The sequence below is a fragment of the Pan troglodytes genome, chromosome 10 (assembly GCF_028858775.2).
Source record: "Pan troglodytes isolate AG18354 chromosome 10, NHGRI_mPanTro3-v2.0_pri, whole genome shotgun sequence".
Lineage (NCBI taxonomy): Eukaryota > Metazoa > Chordata > Mammalia > Primates > Hominidae > Pan > Pan troglodytes.
Genome location: NC_072408.2, coordinates 110190188 through 110212897, shown reverse-complemented (window position 1 = coordinate 110212897; position 22710 = coordinate 110190188). Strand labels below are relative to the sequence as shown.

Below are 22710 nucleotides of genomic sequence, written 5' to 3'. Positions count from 1 at the left end.
AATTTGCATTTTCTGCTACTGCACAGCTGCCAGAAAGAGAATGAGAAAGAGAATTTCCCGTCCTTTCCTCATGTATTACTAGTTCATGAGTCTGGCTGCTAATGCAAGTGCCTGAACATTGACAGTGCTACTTCACAGATTTGTTTCAAGATTAAGTGAGTTAGAGCTAATAAACAAATTCAGCAAAGCTGCAGAAAAATCAACATACAGAAATCAGTTGTGTGTCTATGCACTAGCAATAAACAACCTGAAAAGGAAATTAAGAAGAACAATTTTATTTAAAATAGCATCAAAAAGAATAAAATACTTAGGAATAAATTTAACCAAGAAGGCAAAAGATGTGTATGTTGAAAACTGTAAAACAGCTGAAAGACATTAAAGATGACCTAAATAAATGGAAAGACATTCTATGTTCATGGATTGGAAGACTTAACATTAATATGATAGTACTACCCAAAGTGATCTACAAATTCCATGCAATCCCTATCAAAATTCCAATGGAGATTTTTATTTAAATTATTTAGAAATAGAAAAACATATCCTAAAATCCATGTAGAAACTCAAGGGATTCCCAAATAACCAAAACAATCTTGAAAAAGAGCCAATTCAAATGTTCATACTCCTGATTTTAGAACTTACTACAAAATGACACTAATAAAAACAGTGTGGTACTGGCATACAGATAGGCATATAAACTGATGGAATTGAATAGCGTACCAAGAAATAAACTCTTACATGTATGGTCAACTGATTTTCAACAAAAATGCCAAGATCATTCAATGGAGCAAGGAGTTTTTTCAACAAATTGTTGTGGGAAAACTAGATATTCACATGCAAAAGGATGAAATTGAGCACACACCTTACACTGTATTTAAAAATTAACTCAATATAGATCAAAGACAGACATGTAAGAGCTAAAGCTATAAAATTCAGAAGAAAACATAAGGCAAAATATTCATGACCTTAGATTTGGTAATGGTTTCTTAAATATGACACAAAAGCATAGGTAAAAAACGAAAATATAGATAAATTGGACCTCATCAAAATTAAATTTTTTTTGTGCATCAAAGGCCACTATCAAGAGAGTGATCAGACAACTTACAGAAATGGGAGAAAATAGTTATAAATCAATCATATATATATACACACACACACATCATATATACTATTATATATATAATTATATGTGATTAGTATATATGATATATATGGTTAATATCCAGAATATATGAAGAATTAAAAGTCATCATCACCAACAAAAGACCAACCCAATTAAAAAATGGGCAAAGGACTTGAAAAGAAATTTCTCCAAGAAAGATGTACAAATGGCCAATAGGCACATGAAAAGATGTTCAACACCATTAGAGAAATGTAAATCAAAACCACGATGAGGTATCACTTTATACCCATCATAATGGTTGTTATTTAAAAAATGAAAAATAATATGTTTTGGCAAAAATGTGCAGAAATTGAAACTCATGCATTGCTGGTAGGAATGTAAAATAGTACAGCGATTGTTAATACAGTTTGGTGTTTCCTCAGAAAGTGAAACATAGAATTACCATATGACTCAGCAATTTTATTCCTAAATAATCAAAAACAGAGAAATGGATACTTGTATACCAGTGTTCATAGCAGCATTATTCACAATGGCTAAAAACAAAAACTCAGTGCCATCAATAGGTGAATGGATAAATATATATATATATATATATATATATAAAAAACGCAATATGATTCAATCATAAAAAGGAATGGAGTTTGATACAATGTGGATGAACCATGGAAATATTATGCCAAGTAAAATAAACCAGACACGAAAGAGCAAATATTATGTACTTCCGCTAATATGCAGTGTGATGGTTCATTTTGTGCCAACTTGATTGGGCTAAGGGATATCCAGATAGCTGGTTAAACATTGTTTCTGGATGTGTCAGTGAGAACATTTTTAAAAGAGATTAGCATTAGCTGTTCTTTGCTCAGCAGACTGAATAAAAATCATCTGTCCTCATCAATGGGGGTGGGCATCATCTAAATTGTTTATTGTATGAGCCTACATAGAACAAATGAGTGGAAAAAAGATGAATTTTCACTCTGCTTGAACTAAGATGTCATCTCTTGCGCTTGGACATTGGCTTGCTGTTTCTCAAGCCTTTGGACTTGGACTGGGAGTTACACCAGTGGTTTGCTTGATTTTCAAACCTCTGGGTTTGAACTGAAACTATACCACTGGCTTTCCTGGGCCTCCAGCTTGTAGACAGCAGATCAAGGGACTTCTTATACTAAATCTGTTTCTACTTATCTATATATATCCTATCGGTTCTGTTTCTCTGGAGAACCCTGATTACCACATGTAGTATTTGAATTGCCAAATTCATAAAGAGAGGAAGTAGAATAGAGGTTACCAGGGGCTGGGGAGAAAGTAATAATCGGGAGTTATAGATTAATGGATGCAGAGTTTCTGTTTGGGATGATGAAAAGTTCTGGAAATAGTGGTGATGATTATTGAGCATTGTGTATGTACTTAATATCCGTTAATTATACACTCAGAAATAGTTAATGCAGTAAATTATATGCTCTGTATATTATACCATAATTAAAAATAAAGATTAAATGAGGTAAAACACTTAGAACTTTGCCTGGAACATAGTTAAATGCTGTATAAGTGGTAGCTATTATTATTTTGTGCCAGATACTGGGGATGCAACCGTGACTAAGGGAGCAGGGAGGAAAGACAGATCTCTTATATCACATACAGAGGAATAAAAATCAGACAGTAGAACCTTCAGCAGCAATGATGGAGGCTGGCAACAATGGAATAACATCATTAATGTAATGGGAGTTACAACAATCTAGTGTTGTGTACCTAGCAAAATGATCTTACAAGAACAGAAGTGAAATTAAGATATTCTAAGACAAGCAAAAACTGAGAGATTTCTCTGCCAACAGACCATGATGAAAGGAGTTTCCAAAGATTGTGTTTCAGGAAAGAGCACAATGGCCCCAGAGAGATCTAAGGTACAAGGCAATATGAAAACAGAGAAAACTTGGAGAGTCGCAGACACAACGCATGCTGCCCAGCTGCATCAGACTGAGCCTTGTGACTTCTCTGGGCTCTATATCTTCATGGACAATGGATGCACTGAGGAGCCCCCTGCCCCTGTGACCTTCTACCCTGAGTAGAACTTTTTCTGTGGTCAAAACTGATTGGGTAGCTTGTTGAATGAATATCAAATACTGGGAAGAAGGAAGAGGAGCATACAGTGGAATTTTTACATTTTTCTTTCATTGAAAGGAAAGGATGGAACTGGTTAACAAGTCCTTGGACAATCAAGGTAACAGAATTCAGAAGAAAGACATCAAATGCTTCCAGAACCACAATAAGAGATATGTAGAAAAGAGAGTATAAAGCAGCAATTCACCTGAAATTTGACTTCTAGAAGGAAAAGACTCATTTATTCCTCCTTTCCTTTGGCCTCCCTCCTCAGAGGAGAGCAGATCCTGAGAAGATACATCTCACGATGGGGAACAGAGTTATTGTGGATCTGACTCTTTAATGATATTTTGCATATAGTCAAATTCCACTTTCTACTCCTAAATACAGAAAGAAATGGGAATCTGTAGCAGTCTTCTCAGTCCTGCTGAGAAGGGGGGATTCTTAAATCCCCCACCCCCAACCCATTCCCCATATTGTTTTATACAGTTCAAGGCTATGGCCCCTCTAGTGTCATCTTCCTCCCTTACCAGTTTCTCTCAAGAGCCCCTATTTCCTGCTCTGGTAAGAGGGATTTGGGGATGATGGAACATTCCCCCTGGCATGGGTCAGGTTTCCAGATTGAGTTGCCAAGCACAACTGTCATCTGTCTCAATTTGGACCATGGGCTAAACTCAACCCCAGGGGCTGGAAAGCAAGCACAGCCCATACCCAAGCTCGCTTATGCGGAGCCTGGGCCACCAGTCTTCCCAGAATCTTTGGTCCCAACCAAGGCCACCCCTGGCTGCCTGCATGACCCTATTCTATTCTGGCCTGAGAAGGAGGAGGAGGCGGAGGAGGCAGAGCAGGGAGAACACTGTAGGTTTTGACCAAGACTAGAAAACCATGCATATGTCTTATTAAAGTCTAGGAGGTTCTCTGGGCCAGAGAGAATATAATAATCATTCATGTTGTGTCTCCTCATTTCCATTTGGAGTTTTGGGAGACCTTCATCAATATAAGGCAAGAGCAGTAGAGTAGAAAAGGTAGTATGTCCTTTTATTCTGAGTGTGTGAAATATTTCAGGCATCTAAAAGTCTAGAGAAAACTATAACAAACTTGTGTACCCATCATTCATCTTAAGAATAAACATTTTGCAAATACAAATGCAGTAGAATCCCATTTTCAAGGAGAGAAAGAAGAGGTTGGGGAAGAGGGAGAGAGAAAGAGAGTATACTTGACAAGCACCCCAGTTTCCCCACAGCTTAACAGCGGCATGGGGCAGGGGATCCAGAATTCCTGGTTTGATGCAGAGTGGGGTGTAGGAATGCTATAGGAGCCAGGCCCAGGAGTAGCCTGGGGTTTAGGCACTGACCCCACCCATCTGGAGGTCTGTTGGGACCTGTTACATCAGCTATGGAGAAAACAGGGAGAGAGATCAAAGCAGAAAGGCCAGACAGGAAGAGACTCTCCAGAGGCCAGGAATGGCCCAGCAGATGGCACTCAGAGTTAACACCCCCCCCTTCTCTGGCACCAAGGAAAAATTTTTCTCCTGCAAAGCTCCACGCTGGAGGGGCAGAGTAGGGTGCACACTTAAGAGTGGAGGACACTCTGAAAATGACTTTAACATTTGAAATAATTGGGTTTAAATTCTGAATTGGCTGAGCAATTATCTAAAAAGAGATTATTTTAAACCTTGTAAGTTACCTTGCAGTGTTAAGATAAATTGTTTACTGCAAGTTGAGTTGGATTAAGAAAGTAACATTAAATGTGTTAAAAAAGAAAAAAAGAGAGAGGAAAGGGAAGGGAATATCAGTTAGAAAAGTGAGAGGAACGTCTCAGGACTTTGAAAAGGTATGATGGCAGAGCGCAGTCTTGTTTTCATTCATCTGTTCATTTGACAAACATTTTTCGAGTACCTCTGACATATTAGGTATTGTTCTCGGTATTAGAGATAGACAGTGAGCAAGACGAAAGATAGTTTCCAGTATTAGAGCTTACATTCCAGTAGGGAGAGACCAAGCCACTGCTAGGATATATGGAGCCTCTGTTCAAATGTACAATGGGTAGAAGAAGACACTTTCTCCTGTATGATGCAACCGCCATCCCTGGTTGACAAGAGGGATGTTGGCTTGAGGCCAACCCACTCCTCTTCCCCTTGGCAAGGCTTGCACTGAACAATCACATATAGAGGTTCTGCACAAGACAGGTAATACACAAAATGAATAAATAAAATAAATGGCAGTTCGATGGTTGTAAAGAACCCAAGGGGAGTAAGCGTGAGCATGTCTGTGCATGTGTGCACGAGGGTGTGTGTGTAGGGTGGTAACTTTTAAAATATGGTGGTCACTGGAAGCTAATAATAGTATTTAGCAAAGAGGTGAAGGAGATGAAGGATTAAGTCATGAAGATATTTGGAGGAAGTGTGTCCAGGGAGAGGGAACAGAAAGTGCAAAGATCTTGAGGCAATAGCAAGCCCGGGATATTGAAGGCACAGTAAAGGGGCTGGACTAGAGCAAGTGAAGGGAAGATAGTAGGTGATAGGTACATGGGTACATCCATATTTACTTAGGACAATTCAGGTTTATACTTGAAGTTCCAGAATAATTATTACTAGGCTCCCCTTTCGCACTAGAAGTGCTCACAAATGGTCAAAGCGGTTCCAGATCCTGTTCAGCCTGGTAGGAAGGCACTGGGGATTTGAATGGGATGTGGAGCTGTGGGAGGGCTGTGAACTGCGAGCTGCCGGATGTGACTTTGGTTTAACGGGACTGTCCATGCTAACTTCTTGGAGGTGGAGGAAGAGCTAGCGGTTAGGGATTTTTCCCAAGAGATTGGGGTTCAGGTGCATGGGCAGCCTGTCTGGTCCTGAGGATGCCCTCCCAGGTCTAGCACTTGGAGTCTCGGTCAACAGTCCGACATGCGTGAGTGTTCAACCACTTCAAAGCTAGCTGCACCAAAAGCAACTGGGGAAAGGGAGTGCAATTGCAGTCTGCTTTGAGTCTTTAGAGCAATCCTATGTTGCAAGAGCAGTTGCTGTATTTTGGATCATGCTAACTCTCTGTAGCATAAATTTTTTGTGATAAACTCTATGCCTGAGATCAAAAGATTACATTAAAAATGATTTCAGGAAGACTGCCAGTGGTAGAGGACTTTGAGCACTTAACCAGAGTCATTCGTTTTCCCATGGTGGATGTGACACTGATCAGATGAGTTTTAGGACTTAGCGTTTTGGGAGAGCAGAGATAAGTCCATGTTATTCAGCTGGAGATAACTGGGAATCAGAGCAAGAAGGGTACTGATAAGGCCAGTTCAGTTCCGGAGTAGAGATTGGAACTGCCACCAAGCTCTTAACTGTATTCCACATCACCTACAAATGTGATGCTGAGGCTGCTAGTACCTGCTTTGAGGTGGCTACTGCTTGAGTGGGTGACAAACACAAGCAGAATAATTGGTTAAGGATAGTGATTATGCAGACAGACCCTAGGATCAGACAGCCTGAGTTCAAATCCTGGCTTTGCCAATTTATGTCCTGGGATTTTCTGAGAAATGTCTTATCTTTCTGCAACTCAGCTTTCTCATCTGCATATGTGGTAATAATGACACCAACCTAATATGGTTGTTGTGGGAATCAAGTGAGTTAGATGTAAAATGCCTAGAACCATGCTGCCAGGCATGCTAGCTGTTACTATTATTTCCTTTGACCAATGTTGTTTATATTTGTGTCTCTTTTTAATGAAGCTGAGCCTTTTTGATCACAGTGATCAGCATGCTGTAGTCTTTCTGGTTTGGGGAGTAGGTGAATAATTTCCTTTGAGGTTCTCTTTATATCCATCACCAAAGGTTGATTTTAAGCCAAGTGTGAGGGTAGCTTCCATGGCAATTTAGCCTTTGTCTCAAGTTACCATTCTCCTTACAAGTATGAAAAAAATCAAAATTAAACTTGGGTCAAATTTCAAAGTAAAACTTTTATTTTTAAGATATAAATCTGATTAGGCAAGTGAAATTTAGAATCGTGGTAAACAAAAATGGATCATTCTCAGAAAAACAAGGTGAGATTCTCCAATAAAGAAGAGAATATCATTGCAATTTATTACAATTTAAAAACTTTATTGAGTATTATATGGATGTATTTGTGGATTCTGTTTTACCTGCGAAGCTTTCATATGCTACTAATGGGTTACTTTTAACACAAGAATAAGTACATCTCAAGGAAGACCATATCTGGATTCATTACTCATCATAAGTGTAATTACTGTTTAACAATATTATGAAGGGCTGGTGATGAGATGCAGGTGTTTAAACATGCAGTGCCAATAGATTTGACACGGTATTCAGTTCCAGGCGTATACATTTTTAAAGATTTCTATTCACCAAGGGGACAATAAAACCCCACACAATGGTAAGTATGTTTGCTAAAAACATGAAGTGACTGGTTAATTTTTAGTCTTTAGATTTTAAAATGGAATATTTCTTTTTTCAGCAATAGTGTTTCTTAACTTACTAGTCTATACACTATATTTTCGGGTTAAAAAATGAAATGTGGATGTATTGATCAAGTCCACCAATTTGGGAACCATCTCTGGTTCAAACCATCTCTGGGTTTTGGGACAAACTGCATGCAGTTCAATTTCAGACTGAGCAAATAAAATACAAAGTGGAGGCTTGACGAGCATTTTTACCTGAAATTATTGGTACTTAGTAAAGTTGTACCCCAACCCTCTAGCTTCCCAGATGAGAAGACTGAGGCTACAGAAGACCATGATTGGCATGATTTGCTCAAGAAAATTCGGCTGGTGGTTCAGACACTTTAGACACGAACCTAGGTCTCCTAATTTTTATGTCTGAACTCTTCCCAGTGTGTTACATGGCCTCCTGTTAACCCTGAGGCTCTAATTGTTTGAATTCTTGATTCACTATATCCAGTCAATAGACATCTTTGAATACCTATTGTGTGCTAGGTTCTGTGCAAGTTCTAGCTCTGGGATAACTGTGTAATTCCTTGACTTGATTGGATGTAACTATTCTGCTCTTTAGTCTCTGATTGGTTCATGCTTTCTTTGATGTATGCATGTTAATGTTTTGATGTTTGTGTCCTGTCTTGAATGGTTAGCCCTCAGTCAAGAAGGAGTGGGAGAAACCACCATTTACTTAATACTGCTGTGTATTTTACATGTGTTACCTTTATAAAAAGATTATGAAGCTGGTACTTCACCCTAGACAAAGATAAGCTAAATCACTTGATAAGGTTAAATATCTTTTAAGTGACGGTATGGTAGATTAGTTCACCCACCGCTTAATGTAGTGCCTGGTATACAAACCACCTGAATTGTGTTGAATGAATGCTGGGCTTTAAACTCAGACGTAGGTGGCTCCAGTGTTCTTTTCACCATATTTAGTTGCCTTTTTGTTTCTCCTAGGGTCAGGAGCACCCCCCACTTTTTTTTTGAATGTCGCTTAGCATGTAAGCAGTCATTTAATAAATATCTTTTGCTTATGATGACATATAAATTCCTCAGTGCTTACATAGCTGCTATTACAGTTTTTTTAAGAAGAAGAAATTATATACTTGTAAAATTAATTTTTGAAGTTGTCATTGGAAGATCAAGACAAATAACAACACTTTGAATAGTGCTATGAATACCATTCAAAACGCTGGAGTCATGAAAATCTACCCACTACATCCCTGTAACCACTGCTCTGGGCTTGAGACAGTTCTTTCTGCCCTGTGGCTCTCACACACTTCGGGTGATTTTCCTTGTACATGATATGATGACAGCACCTAGGCTCTGCTTATTTAAACAATTTACATGGATGGGTGATTTTAGCCCAATCATGATAGCTTACATTGCTCTGGACTAAGCACCTTATTGGTATTATCTCATTTTAGTCCTTTCAACAGTTTTTCAAAATACTTTGTTATTTTATAGGCAAGGAAAGTTGAATTCAAGAGTGGTTAAGTATAGATGAACTTCTGTAATGCAGGCTGAACTGCTATGTCATTTATGTTGGCTGTGGTTTATTGCCATACTCCCAGTTATTTGCTTACTTATTCACTGATTTTCAAAAATGTGTATTAGTTGTTATTATATGATGGTGAGCCAGAGAAACACAAATCAATTTTTGCCAAGAGTGCATTTATACTCTCTCACATGTACAGAGATACATGTACAAGGTTTATTCATTGCAGCATTCTTTATGATAGTAATAAACCAGAAACAACCTATATATTTAACAGCTGGGGATTGTTTCAATGCATTCTTAATATTATAGAATACTATGTCCTTTTAAAAAGAATGAGGCCAGGCGCAGTGGCTCACGCCTGTAATCCCAGCACTTTGGGAGGCCAAAACAGGTGGATCACCTGAGGTCAGGAGTTGGAGACCAGCCTGACCAACATGGTGAAACCCTGTCTCTACTAAAAATACAAAAAAATTAGCCAAGCATGGTGGCAGGCACCTGTAATCTCAGCTACTCGAGTGGCTGAGGCAAGAGAATTGCAATGAGCCAAGATTGCACCAATGCACTCCAGCCTGGGCAACAGAGCAAGACTCCATCTCAAAAAAAGAAAAAAAAAAAAAAGAATGAGTCAGAACACTATATCCTGAAGAGGAAATTTATACATAAAAGAAACATGGCACAGGCAGTAAGTATCATATTGTGACAAGGACAATGTACAGGTGCATATTCCTGATCTTGACCTCTTCTGATCTTGACTGGTCTTTGAAGAGCAAAGTGCCTTTGCTGCTTGGGCCAGCCATGCCAGGTTGGTTTGTTGGGTTAATCAGTGATGGGTATAGAGAAGAAGTGAAAGAACTCTAGAAAGGTTAGTGATTTTGGAGTGAACTGAAGTGACTAAGGAAAAAGATAAACATATAGGAAAGGTAGGAGGAAAGAGGGGAAAGACTAGAACTAGAATGGATTGAATTTTGAAGAGACAGCTTTTTGGGATGGAAGAGAAAGAAAGGTAGGAAGAAGCAGGGGAATGAGTAACTGTCCTTTGGCAAGTTTAGCCACCTGCTCTCAGCTATAATTTCTGCACCTGTGAAATAGGCACCGTGCTCTTTATTTCATGGTATTGTAGCAAGCATTTGGTGCGTTGATTTAAACATCTAGCTCAGTGCCATGGAGACGTACGTCTATTTCTACTATATTTGGTCTTCCTCTTTAGTAGATCTCATTAGGGTCAAAGCAAAAGCATATGGGCTAAGGCCAGCGGTTTTGGGGCAGGAAATACACTGCTCATCTGCTCTACTTTTTTCTGCTTTGTGTCTGCTACTGACTTGACTCTTTAGTCTTCTGCTACTATTGCCTTAGCATCTTTATAAACATAATCTCCATGAATCTCCAAAGTCCTAATAATCTAACATGGTTCTACAATGCTGACGTGGACATTTTGTTACTAAAATATAAAAGCAATCGGAAGTAGATGAAATCAGCCATAGAAATTGTGAAGCACAATTTTCTATTCTAGTCGTTTGGCCAAAGTAGAAAGAGAATTACTAATTTTTCATGAGGATAGAAAATAGAAACAAAAAAAAGCCATGATTCCATCTTTTACTTTGCTAGTACAATAACCAATGGATTGGTGGCACCTGCTACTCACAGTTCTCAATTGTATATATTTAGTGGTGATTCTGTCAGGCTACTCTAAATTCTCTAAAATTCTCTATGAATATTGTCATTTAATTGTCATAACTATCCAATCAAGTAGAGACTATTATTGTCTTCACTGTACAGATGAGGAGACTGAGGCAGAGAAAGATAAAGCAAAATTTTTTTTTTTTTTGAGACAGAGTCTCACTCTGTTGCCCAGGTTGGAGTGCAGTGGCGCGATCTTGGCTCACTGCAAGATCCGCCTCCCAGGTTCATGCCATTCTCCTGCCTCAGCCTCCCGAGTAGCTGGGACTAAAAGCACCCACCACCACGCCTGGCTAATTTTTTGTATTTTTAGTAGAGACGGGGTTTCACCATGTTAGCCAGGATGGTCTCAATCTCCTGACCTCATGATCCGCCTGCCTCGGCCTCCCAAAGTGCTGGGATTACAGGCGTGAGCCACCGCACCCGGCCCAAGATAAAGCAATTTGCCCAAGTGCCCGATCCAGGATCCAATCTGGGCAGTCTAGCTCCAGCGTCTGTGCTTTGGTTCACTGCACACATTGCTTCTGAGTGCTGATGAGTACACCTATTTATTATTGTTGTTGTTGTTGTCATCATCAACAATGTTTTCCCCTTTCTTTTCCCTCCCTCAAATAAACCTCAGCTACAAGTAAGAGCTCAAGAGAAGAGTATGGAAAGGTGGGGAGTGTGCTAGTTACTGATTCTAAGAGCTTTGCTTGGGACACCTTCACCCTGTGTTTGCATCCTTTGACAATTGCATTATCCTGTCAATGTGCTCAGCTCTATAGAACATTCCATACTTCTCTAAGATCTTTTGGATTCTCCATACTGTCTTAAGAACCATGAGAAGTAGGAAGGGAAGGGAACATTGTTCCTGTTTGACTAGTGTTCAGTTTAGTGATTTGCTCAATGTTGGGGAGTTGTTAGTGCCTGAGCCAGCAGTGTAACTACTCTGACGAGTCCTAATACATTTCCTTTTGCTTCAGGATGGTGTCAGAATGAGTATTTCTGTAATACAAGCAGCTCGAGACATATCACAGAAAATAAGTTTTCTGAGAACCCAGAGGGGAAAAATTATTTGTACTAGAGGTTAGAAATTTGAGAGATAGAACCAACTCAGATTACGAGGATGAATATCAGGTACCCTATATATACAATTTGGAGTGATGGGAGCCAGATGGACAAGTTATTTAACCACTCTGTCACTCATTTTCCCCATCTGTAGGATGGGGATAATAAAGTACTGATTTCTTAAGGTTATTGTGAGGATTTGATGAATTAAAAATGTCTAAAGTGTTTAGAACAGTGCCTGGTCTGTAGCAGGTACTCAATAACATGTTAGTTGCTGTTAGTTTATAATAAGCAAGAAAATAAAATGTACTTTTAAATAAAACATATACTTAAGGAAAATAATGCTATTTTTCTCTTTCAAAAGCAGTTGCTTCTTTATGGTTTGGAGAATCTCAGCTAACTTACCTTGCAAATTTTACAACTTGATTTTATTCATCCTCATAATTAGATTTGGTTTTATACAACAAAGTTCTAATTCCTCGTTTAAATAATTTCCCCACTCTGGGTTTCCAGCATTTATTCTTTATGATACTTACCGACATTACTTGTATTCAGCAATGAGCACTCTGACGCCATCCTGCTTTTGCCAAGAAGTGCTTTTCAAATTTCAGATTTTTCCTGCAGCATAAGATTGAGAAATAACAGTTTACAAAAAAAAACTCACAGAAGCTTAACATCAGTTTATGCAGTGACCTCAATAGGTAACTTTGAGTCTCCTTTAGTAAATTTTCTATGAAAATTCTAGTTGGTCTACTTCTTATTCATTAGAAATAACTTTCACTGGAGGAAGTCAGGCCAAAAACCTTGCCAGCATATTTAACTTCTTGTCCTTTAAGAAATTATACTTTGATTTTAGAGGTTCAACTTTACTAGATAATGAAATTATCATGGTGGAACAAGCCATAGAAATAATAAATACAGTAATTCTTCTTTGCCTATTGTGTGCTTTTGCTATTCATAAATTTTAGGGCCTTAGATATTAGATACACTTACGTAAGGCCTCACTAACGGTAATTATCTTTTGGCTAAAGAAAAAGCCCAAATGAATGCTAAGCTGCATTATCGCTTGGCTTCTGACATGAGCTGATAATCAGATTTTCTTGCTTAAATCCATGGTGCTCGAACAATGCTACCCACTGTCTGTGCTTCCCGATATTACCCTTAATTAGAAAGAACAGAAACACAAATCTGAATTATTTCAAAATCTGGTTTCCATGGTCAGTGGTTTGAAGGGCTTAACTTTATTATAAATAAACCTGGCTTTATTGGCTAATGAAATCTGAAATGCGAAGCCTGGGATGGAAGGGAGGGTAATACTCTGATGTTTACACATCCAAATATCCAGTGTGGGCAAAATGTATTGTAATAAATCATTGGATAATTGAATTATGATTCCTTTGTCCAAGCATGATCCAAACCCCATCACTACAGAGAACCTGGAAGGAACTTGAATTTATGTTTTCTTAAGAAGCAACATCTTTAGGTCTAGTAATATATCTATCAATAGCTGTCAAGGAGATGTTGATCTATTTTATATTTCCTCCCAAGTTAGTATTTTTTTTTCCTTTGACACCTTAGAGCACATAGTTAGAAGCGTGTGATGGTCTGGCCTTGTATCCATATGCATCTTCAATGTATCATTCTCAAATATTCACACTGAGCTCTTTTTGCAGCATAGAATAATGTGTGGGCTGGTGTCTGAGGGAGGCAGATAATGAGATGGGACATCAGTTGTATTTTTATTTATGCTCTTGTAAAAAGAAAGCTAACAATAGGTGAGGATGGCTGTTCCCATTTGGGTGGATAATTAATACCTAAGTGGAGATAGTAACTTTGTGCTTCCCCTGGAAAACAACTTCAGAAAGCTGATTTCTAGAACCATGATCACATATAAAACCTCAGATGATATTGAGAATTGTGATTTTTGTCTATATTTATATCTATATATCTATGTATCTCCTTCTTCTCTGTGGATGGTGGAGACCTAAGTGTCTATGTGTGTGTGTGTAAACTGTAGTCTTCACCTTTTTCATTCATTGTTTAATTTTTTTAAAACCCTATCTTTTCTTCATTTGCAAACATTATCTTTTCCCTTTCAATTTTCATTGATATTTTCTTTCCATTCATTTGCTTTCCACTTCTGTGCTAGGCACTTTGTGGTTGCTTTTCCACTTAAACATTCACAGCAACAATTGTTACTCTTAAATCTTGTTTTCCAGATCAAGCTATTGAAGCTTAGGGAAGTGAAGTAATTTTCCTGGGATCACATAGCCAGTAAATGGTAGAGGCAGGATTCCAACTCAGGTACGAATTCCAAATCCCATAATCTAGAGCATATGTTATACTGCTCTGCCAAGCTGTGTGTTAGCTACTTTTAGATTATTCCCTTTGTCTTTATCACAATTCTGTTTCATTGGCTGAGGTAGAATCCCCTCTCTCTCCAGTGACCGGAGACCAGGCTGAATGTGTCTGAGGTCCAGGTACCTGCAACTTAAGTGATTCCTCATGGGGTCCAGGATTTGCCTTGGATGGGGATAGTGAGGCAAGAAGCATGGCCGTTACTACTTTCAGGGAGAATAATCATAGAGACAAGTTGGTGCCTATGGTGATCCTGGTAAAAAGAATTGGGAGGGTGCCTTTTGAAGAAGCTGGATGGATACTCCAGGACCGCGAGATGGAAAGCCACAGGACAAAAAAAAATCATCCAAATCTAGACAGTGTAGACGAGTGAGCAGTGAGGGTATCTGGTCAAACATGGTAGACTGGCCATACTTATTTATATCCCCTTCCCTAAACTCTGTAAAATTAGTGGTGAAACAGAGCCTCTGAATGGTATGCTGCAAATAGGTTGCATGTGGGCAGAAATATAAATTTATTGAGTCCTTTTGGTGGTCGTGTAGGAGCTGGAATAGCCAGGTCAGCTCAGGCTAGTTCCCCCTGGCTTTGAGTAGCTTCTTCCATTTACCTCAGCATTCCCTACAACTATTATCCATTTTTAATGTCACATGATTTTGAAAGATTGAAACGCCCTGCTTTAAAACAAAATGCATTCACACACAAGGATAAAGACAAAGAGAGAAGACTATGCTAGGTGAGGAATTTCAACAATTTTTGGAAAGCTGTGAAGTTGGTTAAAAAGTGATAACTGAGTTAACAGAATGAAGAGACTCCCAACTTCAGTCTACACAGGGGCCTGATGAGGAGAAGTGAGTCAATTCATGCTACCCCCCAGAAAAACCTGGATCCTGAAGGTTCTCCATATCTTCTAAACCAGGGAATGCACACAGGGCTTAGAACAGGGGCCTGGTGAGGGGCTGGATGCAGAGTTCTATTTCCTCTTGGCTCACCCTGCAGAGTCGGGACAAATATTTATTATCTGGCAAAATTAGGCTAGAAGGACTCCCAGCTCAGGGATGAGGTGGGGGCTCCAAGTGGGGATTTCTTGAAGTTTTATATCACACAGGGCTTAGAAAAGGGGCCTGTTGAGGGGCTGGATGCAGAGTTCTATTTCCTCTTGGCTCACCCTGCAGAGTTGGGCCAAAGATTTATTCTCTGGCAAAATTAGGCCAGAAGGACTCCCAGCTCAGGGATGAGGTGGGGACTCCAAGTGGGGGTTTCTTGAAGTTTTATATAGTGGCCTGTGGGACACTCGGGCCCTTTCCTCCTGCTCTCTACCCAGAATGCTACCGGTCTGGTAAATACATTCTTGGGCTGGTGTTTGGAGGACATACCAGGGGAAAGCCTTTCCCATTCTGACGGTGAGGGACCTGTCATTGGAAAGGTAGGCTGGCTGCCCCATCATGCTTCAGGGAAGCCCACTGGTCATAAGCCCTGACTGAGTGAATCCAGAGCTGCAGTCAGCCTTTTAGTGCCTTATTGTTAAATATGAATGACAGTCAAGGCTCTCAAGGATCCTTGAGGAAGGCTTTTAACATAAGATAAATGAAAACAAGCAGAAGAGAGAAGCTCAGAAGACACTGAGACTACACAGGGAACCAAAGAATATGAACACAAATCTAACACTACTAAGGCAAGCCCAGACCCTAAGATCAAAATACTCAGGAATAAGGGAAGAGAGAACATCCATTAAATAAGAACAGGATGCCATATTTTAAAAAGTGACAGCAACAAGAAGAAATAGACAGGAATTAAATGTGTGAAAACCAAGATTTTTAAAAAGAGCAGCATAAGAGTGAAAAGATAAGTTAAAGGAAGCCCTTAGAAAGTAGAAAGAAAAAGCCTTAAAAATGGAAGGAGAGAGAGGGGAGAGAGCAAGAGAGCGAGAGAGTGAGAGAGAGAGAAAGAGAATGAGAACACAGAGGGGAGAAAATTATTCCTAAAAAAGAAAAAATATTTATAGAATTGCAAGACAGGAATTTCCAGATTGATATGGCTTACTCGAGTGCCCAGTATAATGAAAGAAAACCCACACTAAGACGCTTTGTTATAATGTTATTTCAATAGTGACAAAGCGATCATAAAGGTTTTCAGAGATGTAAGAACAAAGAATACAAATAAAACAAACATCTCCCAGATAGATCACAAACAAAGGAACATAATGGTATCAGACTATACCAGCTTTTGATGCTAAAAGACAGGGAAATTTTCTTTTTTTAATTATTATTTTAAGTTCTGGGATACATGTACAGAATGTGCAGGTTTGTTACATAGCTATACATGTGCCATGGTGGTTTGCTGCACCTGTCAACCTATCACCTAGGTTTTAAGCCCCGTGTGCATTAGGTATTTGTCCTAATGCTCTCTTTCCCCTTGCCCCCCACCCCTCGACAGGCCCTGGTGTGTGATGTTCCCCTCCCTGCGTCCGTGTGTTTTCATTGTTCAACTCCCACTCTTATGAGTGAGAACATGCGGTGTTTGGTTTTCTTTTCCTGTTTTAGTTTGCTGAGAATGATGGCTTCCAGCTTCATCCATGTCCCTGCAAAGGACACAAACTCATTATTTTTTGTGTCTGCATATTATTCCTTAGTGTATATGTGCCACATTTTCTTTATTCAGGCTATCATTGATGGGCATTTTAGTTGGTTCCAAGTCTTTGCTATTGTAAAGAGTGCTGCACTAAACGTGTGTGTAAGTAAGACGGAAATTTTCAAAAATGTATGTGCACTTGTATAAACAATCTTCTGTCTAACTTGAGGCAATATATGGTCAATTGAATACACTCAGTAGATGGTAGATATTATTTTCTTTCAAAGTGGCAAGATTTTGGTCTCAGATTTTAAGCTTTGGTAGGAAGTGATCTTGCAGGTTAGGAGAAGGGCCACCTCCAAATGTCATGAGTGAGAAATATAGAATTCCTTCATCTGGCTGACAGCCTTTGACCTTGTCCATTTGACTATGAGAATGTAAGGCTTAGCCTTAAAAATTGTACAGAGACAGTCAGGGCAAGCTACATAATTTGTGGAGCCCAGTGTAAAATGAAAGCAGAAGAAAGGGTAGTTAATAATACTAAAATGTAAAACTTTTTTCTTTATAACTATGTTATTAATTATAAAATATAATGGGGTAATAGCAATACATGAATGACAATCTGAACCTACAACCTGAACAAATTAATATTTTGGTGTCATAATTTTCTATGATGCAATAAATAATAATATGTTGCTATGTGATATCCTAATTGATCATAAGCCGTTTTTTGGGGCTTGCTTTCTGCACATTCCTTTACTAGGTCATTATAAGTTATACTTTTAACAATTTCATCTTTAAGATTGCAAATCATTTCTGATAATTTTTACTTTGAGGAGAATCTTTTTACTGATACAACTGTCCCTAAAACTGTTGAGTATTTTACAGACTCCAACAACACTGGGATACATTTCTGATAAATTATTCTGAAATGTAAATTTTAGTACATCTAGAGCTGATGATTCTTACAGAATAATTTTTCTAAAAAGATTTAAATTTTCATTCAAATCGGTCTTGGATAACTCTGAATTTAAATTTAAATTTATTAAATGTCATTTTTATGTTTCTCCTGACATTTCCTATAATTTTCAAGTCTTACAAGAAACGGAAAGTGGCTTTATGATTTATATATAATTTAAAGCAATTCCATGGAGGTCTTGCTAATCCAGTGCAAATAGAGAGAGAGTCACTTCAGCTCATTACTCCATGGCTTACTACTTACATTGGCAACAACAAAATACTTCATTTTAGTTGTAAGGGTTGTAAGTTGTAGCAAATATCATCTCTTTCATTTTTGGAATACGTAAATTACCTAGAATATTTTGGCTTAACTGTTTGTTTGGAGATTGATGCCAACTAAGACAAAGTGAGCATTGTCCTTATCAGAATCATCTTTATCAGAACTGGTCAGTTTTATCTAGAGAAAGCTTGTCCAACCTTCTTGCTCTAGGTTGAACAAAAGCAACCAGGAGCAAGCCACACATGGCCCAGGATGCAGCATGGGCCACATGCAGCCCAGGACAGCTTTGAATGTGGCTCAACACAAATTCATCAACTTTCTTAAAATATTATGAGATTTTGTGTGTGTGTGTGTTTTCTCATTGGCTATTGTGTGTGTTGGTGTATTTTATGTGTGGCCCAAGATTGGACACCCCTGACCTAGAGTGAAATAAACTTCCATAAACACAGACTACATTTTGAACCCTCATCTCACAAATACAGATCTCTTGACACCAGGCAGAACAGGCAAGAAATTACAGCTTACCCAGCTCAAGCTAGCTTACCAGAGAAGTAATTCAAAGCCAAGAGACGCTTGCCTCATGCTGGTGAAATAGCTGCAGCAGCCACAGACTCTATCATCCTCACAATCAAACCTCAATCTTGGAAATCTCAAAATATCCCATTATATCTCGCTGGTTCTGAACTCCAATCCAAGCAGCCAATGGAATGTGATGTGCTCAGATCTGGGCATTTGTTTTGTCCAAACTATATGGATCAAGAACTGGGGAAGAGTAAATCCCCAAATACTCATTCATGAAAGTAGAATAAAAGTATGTAGGGAAATAAAAAGTGACAAAAGTGGTGGCGGTAATAGAGGTTGCAGCATTCCCTTTGAATTAGAATTCAGCTTAGTGTAAGAGAGTGACTAAAGGCTTACACACACATCATTTGTCTCCAGACCCAGATTGCCATCAGCATTGATCAGATCACAACACTTGGCAGTAGGTTATTTCACCTTAACACTGCATTGCATATGCCTCAGTGGTAAGAGATTAAGAGCCATGATTAAAATCACACAGGGCATGATGATACCATATCAAATTGATAATGCTCCATGTACATGTAGAGGAAATAATAGTTTGATCCAACATTTTTATATTTAGACACTTGGATTTGTATACCCAGTGGCTATTCTCAATCACAAATTGATTTTCCACTTGCTGAAATTCCATTCTTATCTTATTGTCCAGATCTTACTTTTCCACCAAAGAATGATTCTGGATTTCAGCAAAACCAATTTAGAAAACTTTCTGCCAAATAATAAGGCTGTTGAAGAAACCTACACTTTTGGTTTTGGTCTGCAGTGGTGGTACATTTTTCATGATCATGTGGGACGAATACTGAGATGGAGAAACTCCAATTTCTTTCCTTGTCCTCTAATTACAGTTGCTGCTAGGTGTCCTAAAGTTGAAACTTCCTTTACATATTGCCAAGAGAGAAAGAAAATATGCCTTCATTGGCTACTGTACTTAGAATGGCTTCTAAAACCAAGCAAGAAAACCACAGTGTTCTTGGCAGGCAAACAATTGAAAAGTACAGGTGCTGGGAGTGTGCACAGCCCCAAAATCAACATGACTTGGGAGGAGAGGGGGTTAGATAACAAAGAAAGGTGCTTTTCATTCAGAGAAATTTATTTCTTTTAAATATTTGCAATCTACAGCCAATAGCACATGAGGCCACTTGGCATTATTTCCCAACAAAGGGGAGGGCTGGTGGTAATGAGCAGATGCTTGAGTGGCCTGTGGCGTGAGGTGCGCCATCCATCAAGAAGATCAATATTTACTGTTCTTGTATCTTTGTGGTGAAAGTTTGCACATCTTAAAAGAAAAAAGGTGGGGGTTGTGCTTCCATATATAGAGCACGGGTTTGACTTCAGGCAGTGAATCAACTAAAAGCCACAGTGTCTTCCCAGAGAGGAATCAGTACCCATCTCCCCTGCCCAATGAAGAAATGTAAGGTGTTTTAAGAAGCAAAATGCATCTGGTCCATGATATGGACTGCGTTTGTCTTCATTCGTTCTTTTTCACTTCAGTAAATCATACCTTGATGAAAGGTGCAATTTGAATATAATACTGCATTTCAAAATTTGTTTTAAAACATAAATTAATTCCATTCAGTTAAATTCAAAATATATCAATGAATCAACATGACTCATGTAATAGGGACTGTGCTAGGCACTGGGCTGACCAAGATGAAGAAGATGAGATTCACTGCCTTAGCTTTTTGGTGCCTCAGTTTTCCTACTTTGTCATACTTGGATCACAGAGGAGAGAGTCCTGTGAGATGGGGTTGAGGGCAAGAGATAAAAAGATGGTGGGTCATGACCAGCCTCCTATACCATAGAAAGGACTCTGTGTTTGGTTCTTTAGGTCAGAGTGTGATGGGCTGAGGATTTGTTAAAATTCAGATCCTGATCCAGCAGGTTTTAGGGTGAGGCCAGAGAATCTTCATATCTAACAAGCTCCCAGGTAATGTTGGTGATGCTGGGTCCTGAGCCACACTTGGAGAAACAAGAAGTTGATCACTTGTATCAGTCACCTGGGATGACTGCTAAGAGTGCACATCCCTAGGCTTATCCCCTTAGACATATGTGAATCAAAATTTGCATTTAACATGTTCACCAGGTGATTTTTATGCATGATACAGTTTGAGAACCACTGTTTAAATGGTGGGAAATCAGTGAACACTATTAAGAAGGCCAGTGCCATATTTAGACTTGGGATTTAGAAAGATAATGTGAGAAAGAGAATTCAATGGAGGCGAACTGCAAGCAGGGATGTGGATGAAGATGCTAATAGGTGGCAGAGGACTGCAGAGGAGGGAATGGGACTGGAGGACATTGAGAGGGTGAGGTTGACAGAAAATGGCTGTGCATAGATCTGAGGGATAAGTGAGGAAGTGGAGGCCAGGGTGATCTTCTAGTTTCTCTTTTGGACACTTATATTGCTGGCTGTGCTTACTCTAAAATGTGGAAGCAGTATGGAATGGGGTTAAAAACATGGGCTTCAGAGTAGGAAAGAGTGGATTTGAGACTTGCTTTCAATACTTACTACTTCTGTAATTTTGATAAGTTACTTAGTTTTTCATCTGTAAAATTGGGGTAATAGTTGTTGCAGGATAGCATTAGCCCCATTTTGTAAAGGTAAAAACAGGAATAGAGAAGGTAAGTTGCCCTAGCTTGTATAGAGATCAAGATGTGGAGATGAGACTTGGATGTGGGCCTACATGATTTTATAACCCCTGCTCTGAATTGTCACCTCCAAGATTGCCCATGCATACATGCTGTCCAGATGGACAGTGGCTCTAACCAAGTCAGGAAAATAATTTTTGTCTCACTTTCTCTCAAGCCCTCTCTTGGAATCACTGCTGTTCCTATGGTACTCCTCTCTCTTTAAAATCGTAGAAATTCTCTCCCTTTCACTTATTTTAGCTCGTCTGTGATGATTTTTAAGAAAGACTTTACTCAATATCAAGCAAATATAAAGAAAGAAAATGCTAGCAGCAAAAAAGTCTTATAAAGAAGGGGTTTCTGACCCTTCCTTAGTTAATCTCCCATGCTCCGTGACTGGTACAACTGGACTGGGTCTCTCAAGTCCCAGCTGCCTCTTGCCATTTAAGAGGTGTGTGTCTTCTTAAGCTTCCGTCTCTGCCTCCTTGATCCATAGTAATGGAAAAGAGAGAGTTCCTACTCCAGTGCCCTCCTAGGAACCTCCCACTTAGCTTTTTTTCTGGTTTGAGGCACAAACCTTTTTCTCAGGGGTTGGGTAGAGTTGGGTGAGTGATAGGCCGTATGAAGTGACAAGATGAAAACCTTACCCTTTCAGTAGGATACTATTGCTTATGCAGGGATGATTTGATCCTGTACAGACTCAGTAAGTTAATGCTATCCTGAACACATAATATTCACAATATCCAAATAGTACTATCCATTAATATCCAATATCCAAATGTATATAATATCCAAATCATCTGAATCGATAGTATCTAATCATATCCAAACAATAAAAATTACACATCAAACCAATGGGAAGTTGGTTCTGATTACATGTTTAATGAGTGGTTTTTATTTATTTATATTATTAATTTTTAACTTTTATTTTAGTTCAGGAGTACAAGTGCAGGCTTATTATATGGTGAATTGTGTACCACAGGGGTTTGGTGTACAGATAACTTCCTCACCAGGTAATAAGCATAGTATCCCATAGGGTATTTTTTCTGATTCTTTCCCTCCTCCTCCACTCCACCCTCAAGTAGGCCCTAGTGCCTCTTGTTTCTCTTCTAGTATCCATGTTTTTTTGTTTTTAGCTTCCACTTATAAGTGAGAACATGTGGTATTTAGGCTTCTGTTTCTGTGTTAGTTTGCTTCAGATAATGGCCTCCAGCTTCATCCATATTGGTGCAAAAAACATGATCTCATTCTTTTTTATGGCTGCATAGTATTCCACGGTGTATATGTACCACATTTTCTTTATCCAGTCCAACATTGATAGGCATTTGGGTTGACTCCATGTCTTTGCTATTGTGAATAGTGCTGCAAGGAAGACACACGTGCATGTATCTTTATGTTAGAATGATTTATATTCCTTTGGGGGTATATATATCTAATAATGTGATTGCTG

General features: G+C 38.9%; 1 protein-coding gene across 12 annotated transcripts in view; it reads left to right on the top strand.

The window, feature by feature from the left end:
- Positions 1-22710, top strand: part of C12H12orf42 (chromosome 12 C12orf42 homolog) — a 196280-nt gene that overhangs the window by 102338 nt on the left and 71232 nt on the right. The window contains exon 1 of one of the 12 annotated variants that reach the window (XM_016924063.2): positions 14106-14188. The exons of the other annotated variants lie outside the window; for them this stretch is intronic. The gene's annotated coding sequence lies outside the window, so the exon portion shown is untranslated. Of the gene's footprint in view, positions 1-14105; positions 14189-22710 lie in introns of those variants that run through there. 12 annotated transcript variants of the gene reach the window in all.